This window comes from Rissa tridactyla, chromosome 6 (genome assembly GCF_028500815.1).
Source record: "Rissa tridactyla isolate bRisTri1 chromosome 6, bRisTri1.patW.cur.20221130, whole genome shotgun sequence".
NCBI classification, from domain to species: domain Eukaryota; kingdom Metazoa; phylum Chordata; class Aves; order Charadriiformes; family Laridae; genus Rissa; species Rissa tridactyla.
The window spans coordinates 67,028,488-67,035,856 of record NC_071471.1 but is presented as its reverse complement, the minus strand read 5'-3'; positions in this window follow the sequence as shown (position 1 = coordinate 67,035,856).

Below are 7,369 nucleotides of genomic sequence, written 5' to 3'. Positions count from 1 at the left end.
CTTAGCTTGGCATTCTGTTTGCCTGCATTGACCCTTCTGTTTGTATAATTGAAGTAGTTTGAGGCATGCACGGCTGCTTGTTGAATGTCTTCCCATTTTTAAACGTGTAACTTCTGGAGCCAGGCGTGGGTAGGAATTGAATAAGAATCACAGGTCTACCACATGAAACAGTGAATAATGCTTACATTTCCTAGATGGAAATCGACTTACCAGAGCCAACTCTGGAAGTTCAGGTATCACAGGTGATGATAAAGCTGCTGTCCTCCATCTGAGCAGCTAGTTCTTTGACCTTAATAAACGGAGAATTATTATTAGGGTGCTGTTACATGAAAAATGCTCTGTGTGGTTTCTCTGGTCCTTCCAATGAAGCAGTTCTTTTTAATTCCGCAAATGATTTGTTTCGTTTAATGTTGGGTTATCAAGTGTGGTGGGAAAGACCAACTGATACGATTTATTGCTTAGTTCAAATCTTCCAACTGGGGTACTGACTGCAGGGAAAGTAACCCTCTTGGTTATTAAAAGGACCGTTTAATTTTGCAATATACCTTTCTAGAACCATTTCTACTTGAGTTTTACTTGCACCTGGAAAGCACAAGGAAGCTACATGAGTACACCTGAGGCCGTAAAGATGGAGTCAACCTCTTGGAGCTGCTGTTACGTGCTACAGCTACCGTACTGGATCACTGCTGTACAGTCAAATGCTGGAAGTGTTTATTATACCTTGCTGCTTGCTTTAAGTGCAAAGCTTGTGTTCTGTAGAGAATAAATCTGTCCTGTATATTTGCAAATACTCAGAGAAGGCTGAGGTCCAACATCATCATTTTCTGAACTCTTGCTATCTTTGAATTAGGGCTTCTTTCATTTACAGGTATATGCTATGGTTTTGTAGGAGAAATTTCTGTTGTATTTTTGACTAATTATCTAGAAATGTGGCAAGTTTCAGACAGACTTCTAAGATAAACAAACCATGAATGTTTCTGGGATACTATTCCTAGATGAATCTTGCCTCCTACTTGGGTTTATGTACTTCATGGAATGAGGATATGAAAGTCTGTGAAACACCTCTCAAATTGCTTAAAAGGAACATTTTCAGAAGTGAGCAAATGACTATAAACTTGCAGTGTGCATATGACAAGACCTTGTAGAAGTGTAACAGCTCTTCGTGTGTATTGCTAATTTATTTTGAAATGGTCAATACCTAAGGTCAGAGGACCAACGTATATTGCTGAACATATGTTGCATTTTGAAGAAGACTTAAGGCCAGTATACGAGGGGGTGCTGTGTTCACGTTTACTTCCGAGAGCATTCCTTCCAGCATCTTTTTGCTTTATGGCCTTTTAAGAAACAATATAGAACCTGTCCTTCAGGATGTATACATGGAAATTTGGCAAAGTATGTGGTATTATGCTTTAAGTACATTTTACAAGGTCTTATCATCTAGCAACAAGCGTCTGACAAGCTGCATAGGTTAGAGAACTGATGTTTCATTGAAATGCTTCTACAGCAAAATACTGGAAGGTATTACCAAAATTTTTTTTTCCTGTCTGTGTGACTTCTAAATAAAAGGAAGGCAAGATGCAGTCTCCTTAGAAGTATCCAAGTATGTCCACAACTTAGTTTACTGAGGCTGTAGAAACAGACATGCCTTCAAACTATTTTCATTGTACAATATGCATGTGGAAACCTAAATTGTGGGTTGTGATTCAGTTATTGTTAGTGCTATAGAACTCTCGTTTGTTGTACCCTGTTTTCTTGTTTCTCAATTTAATTATGTATGTTTCTAGTCAACAGAGTTGTACTTGGTTTTCATGCAGGAGACAATCTGTTGTATTTGCATCTGGTTCTTAGCAGGAACACACTAACCTCAGGTATCATTTTTAATGTTCCCCTGTACTGCAAAACTCTTTGACTTCTGTACTCTATGCGTGTTTTGATATTTGCAGATGGATGTTGAAAGCATGTGTTAAGTAACTTTTTTTTTTTGTATCTTCAGGTTCGTACAAGACTGGACTTAATTCACAAAAATTGAGATTTCTTTACTGCACCTCCCCATCAGTCCTAAGTACATAGTCCAGAGAGGCTTAGAATGCTTTTAAGGTTTTGATGATGATTTCTTAATTCAGTTCTAGTTGAATATATGAATATTGGTTTACCATGTCAAGATTTTTATGGCTGTAAAATTGATTATTGAAGAACACATCTCTTCATCTCAAGTTTTAATTCATGCTGCTGCTTTATTTTCTGAAAATTGTTTTTAAATTCTGCAGGTACCCTGGAGGCAAAAAAAAAAAAAAAAAGACACTTGCCTTTTTTTTTCAATTTAAAGGCAATAGAAAAGGAAAATAAAATTCCTTCTTAATTCTTTCTTCATCATAGAACAAAGTCAGAGAAACTCAAGAAGTAAGACTAGTTTAGCAGTCAGGTTTTTATCAAAGTTAAATATGCATTTAATATGAAGCTAATGAAACATTTTTACTTCTTCACTGTCAGATGCAAAGAAGAACATAAAACTTTGTTTTAAAAAAATTCACCCACTTAAATTGCAAACTTTGAAACATTTGGTCTTGCTCTTTCCTCAGTGCAGTTTATGAAGAGATCCAGGTATAACTAGTACAAGGTAGGAGCAGAGCACTGCTGCAGTTACTTAGCCTGTGATTCAGTTTCTGCATGTTTAAACGTCGCTGCTAGAGTTTTGCAGGCTGTATTTTGGCATGCATAAAGCTGCTGGAGTTGGAGGTATTGAGGAATGTTCCACAAGATTAGGGATAAAAGTTGACCCTGTGAACCTCCTTATACTAGAAAGTATTACAAAGGAGTGAGTCAGAGCTTTCTCTGAGCTCAAAGTGAGGGGTGCTGGACGAATTCCCCTGATGTATTTAGGCAAGCCTGAAATAGAACACAGTTTTCTACCCCAGAATTCTCTTCAAAGCTGTTTGATGCTGTGTACCTTACAGGAAAGGGTATATTTTCTCTCCGTGTATCTTATGAAAAGATTAAAAACATGTTTTAATATCTGCTCTTTTACTCTGGTATTCGTGACTCTTCAGATAGTAAGTGCATTTAGCCGAGACTTAGAAAACTTGGCTTGAAACTAAAAATGGCTTGCTGGTTTAAGGTTAATATAACTAAAGAGTGACTCTTGGCTTTGAACTGGAAAAAAAATAGCAGATCTTATCAACGTCAAATCACATTGCTTTCTCCAAAAGGAGTAGGCTTAACCACACTCTGGCGTATCCTAGCAGTGAGCCTGTCACTGATTTCTTTGTGATTAAACTGTGAAAACATAGGCGCTAAAATACTTTGATTAAAAATAAAATAAATCTGAGTCTCTAGGTTCACAATACTCTGCATGCATTTCAGCATTGGCTGATTTGGAAGGAAAAACTTCAAAGCCATGTTTGCCAACCCACCAGGAACACTAAGATGAATGTACATGAAGTTTGAAACGTGGTTTTATGTGTTGAACCTGTGATACTCCAAACAGTCTGTGATTTTTATGGGTGTATTCCCACTGATGAAAATGCCTTGTGTTTTCTGGCCAGAATGCAGTTCGCAGTGTGGCGTCTAGTCGTCTTTTCTACTGTTACCTAGAGTGTCACATCATATGACGCTAGGTTTTGCTCATCTATAGAATGAATTTAAACAGAAAGTGATCTGTTGGTATACATGTAAAAACATATCTGGGCAAAATTCTGAACTGTTAGCCATATTCAAAAAGCCCTTTGAAAGTTGTAAAATTGTAGTAATGTTTAGTTTTGCTTTCTGAGTCTTTTATAGAAGTGAGGATGAAGTGCTTAGTCCTTGGGTTTAAATGAAAATGAATTTTCTGAGAAACGAATACAGTCAAAAGCATGCTCATTTGCTTTAAAGATTTTCTGAGGAAGTTTAAACATCTTGCCCTCTGTCTTTTCAGCTCATAAAACCTCATTGACAATTATAAGCCAAGACACTTAAAAGAGAAAAAAATAAAAAATTCTTACAAGGATGCTCTGGCTTTGGTAGCGCAAGCAGGAGACTTCCAATAGAATTCCCGGTGCACGGGCTTTTGAATCACACTGGTCTAGTCAGACCTTTCATGTGAGCTCTGCTTTTTCCATAGCGTCTGTTCTACCACACACCTTGGCAAAGAAAATGGTGCTGGGGACAGTGGTGCCATAAGTCTTGTACTGAGCTGAGGGAGCCAGAGGGTGTTTCCAGGTGGGACAGGATCTGACAGGGCAGCTGGAAAACACGCTGAAGCAGCAGCTCTTACTTTTTGGAGTTAGACTGGGAGCTGTTTGGAGTTAGAGCTGTTCCTGGGTAACTGTCTGAAGGAAACTTGGCAGCGGAAACGCTATTTACTGGTGAGTGTCGCCTCCAGAACAGGTGGCTGCAGCATAATGTAAACCAAGGGCTGTGAACCTAGCCTTTAATGTCCGTAGTAACACCTAGGCCATGCCGTGTTCTTGGAGTGCTTTAGAAACACATGTAGTATAACTGGAAAACAAACTTTGCAAGTCTAAAGTTAGATTCCAAAGGGGGTTTTTTTGTGTAGCAGATGGGAGTTTCCTACTTTGAATGCCTCTCCTCATTCTTAACATTTCAGATTTTAAGTTCTTACAGTCACATAAATAAGGACTACCTCTACTGAAACCAGTTGCATTATGTTGGTGTAAAGGAAATCAGGGCTTTAAATCATCAGTCAGGTTTCTCATAGTCTGTTGATTAGAGTCTTTCAACTGCAATTTGGCGTTGAAATGAGCCACACATTTTACTAATTTTCTGTGATAGTATTCTTAGTTCAGTATCTTCCAGAATAGATTTTTGCAATGGCAACAGCTAAGCACAACTGCTTCCATTTCTTTTTCAAAACCAGCTATTTAAACTTAAGTCTACCAATGACTCTTCAGGATACAAGTAAAATTTTACAATAGAATCCTTAATATCTTTGCCTGAAATCACAGATTTCTCAACTGTGTTTCTGCCTCTTTGGGTGTCTTGCACGTTCTCATTTTCTCCCCCTCACTCTCCCCTCCCACCATTCCTATCAATGTCAATGGGAAATTCGCTGAACTTCATCCAAATTTAAACTTGCCCTCATTTAGGATAATGAGTAGCCCAAGGCTTGCTGCCACACCGTATGCTGACATTTCATGTATGTACAGAATGGAGCAGGAGAGGGAGAAACCAGGCTCACGAAAGCTTTTATGTTCTATTTGAGTAGTGTTGAAAGCGAAAAGCTGAACATAAAAGATAATCAGATTGTATGATTTCATTGACTAAATGTATCTCTAAATTTCAGTACATTGCCATTTTAATGGTACGCAGTTCTTCAGATGTAAGTGCAATGACTTGGTAAGTAGGCAGAGTGCATCTTCTGTATACTGCCTGGCCTGCCGCCTGGAGAACATGTTGTGTTCAACAGCCAAAGGTTATCAGACAAACCCGTGGGTTACGTTAGCTTAATAATTCTTAAGGGAAGCTTTTGCTTGTGAAACTAAGGAAAAGCTGGTAAGAGAGTTGTGATGCGAGGTCAAAAAATCAATTTAAGAATGCATAGATTTGGCACGTCAACACTGGCACAGTATGAATTAAGTCATAATTAAAGTTGCATGTGGCTGTATACAGGTATTGCAGTTTATTCATGGGAAAAAAAAAAACCACAAACCAAAACCCAAAAAATCCCCAGCAAATGAACCACGCATTAATATCTCCACCAAATTCACCTGGAAGGAAAATTCCCTCATGTTATGTCTAATGAATCACAAGAGCAGGGCACGGGGAACAGGCATTGGGAACAGTGACCCTGACAGAGCAGGCACTGCTGTCCCCACCTCGGGGTACTGGCTCTGCAGGAGTAGCCCAAATGCTACTGTTTTCAAGGAAATGGGGCAAAAACAAGAAACTTAGAATTTTGTATGAAGGAAAGGAAAAGAAAATCGCCTCCTGGCTTCTACAGATAGCTCTGTGGCAGCTCTGAAGGCCAGGTTTAGCAGTATACGAATGGAGTGCCAATGGGCAGCTGGACTCCGTGGGGCTTTTTGGAGACACTGGCACAGGAACAAGCACCGTGGGCACAGTCTTTGGTCTCCAAGCATTCTTGTATTTCTTAGGTACTCACATCTCCAAATCCATGAAGTTAAGTCTTAAAACTGCTCCATTAACCTCTTGTCAGTAAATTAGCTTGAAGATTATTGTCCTAGGAGTACTAATTCTTAACATTGAAAGTCAAAGGCTTTAGGGTTTTGTTACTTGATTCTTAAAATCTGGTGGTGGCTGTATTGCTGCAGTGTAAATGTACTGCCCTGAAATTCCTGGCGTTAATGGGTATGACTGAAAAATCTTTTGGAGCGCATGTCCAAGCAGTCTTCTCCCGAATCTCACGCTGCGTATGTTGCTTTTGCGGTGCCTGTCCAGCTGCCTCACCTCTCCCGGCTGTGCCACCAGGGCACTGCTGCGGCCGTGGTTTTACCCCGTGCTCTTCCAATGCTTGCACTGAAATGCCCGTTGTGGTCCAGATACCATTGTGCCTGTCTCACACATCTGCTTGGAAACGCCACGTGCAGCTGTTGAGCCGTTCCCTCAGCAGCGTAGCAAACTTTTTTTTTTTTTTTTTTTAATCCACAGCAAGAGCCAAGAAATCTTCACCAGCTAACGCAGCTTTTGGCCCTGGTACTGAAGGCGGGAGTCCAGTGGCGCGCAGGCCAAATCACTTCAGCTGGAAGGTATTGTGCTGTTGTTTATTTTGGAAGCGCAGATGCAATTTATTCTTGCGTTCAGCATTCTGGTGTCACCAATTCCCAGGAATGAAATCTTGGCCTTGTGCGTGTCCGTGGAAAACATCCATACGTTTCAGGGAGATGGGGAGCCCATCCAAGTTCCCTCTGTGAACAGCGCTAGTTATAAATGCGTTACTGTGTGTTCAAGATGGGATTTGGCTTAGGTGGAAGTAAAACAAGTGTTGACTTGTCTGCTAGTGGTGATCCCTGTGACTTTTTAGGTATCAGTGCTATTTCCAGTGGGATTCAAGCACTCCTGTTGCCTCCTGCTACGGTTGTTCTGTGCTTTCTGAGATAATTGTCTGTCGATGGCTTACAATTCTGTTAGAATTATGAAAGTTTCTCACACTAGCTATATGCTGGATTTCTGATTAAATATTTTGGTTAAAAGTTACTTCTGAAAGTGTAAATACCTTTGTTAAAATCGTAGTTGTGCTTTTCCTGTTGAGAAATAATTGTTCTATCTCTTGGAAGAGCAAAGGAGGAGCACAAGAAACTCAGCACTTCTGTTTTGGTAAGAAACGGCACAAATTCATAAAGGTGATTGTCTCGGGGAAGTGCTTTTGTTTCTTGCACCTGCTCGGCAAAGACTTCACGGTGCCTGGTGCACG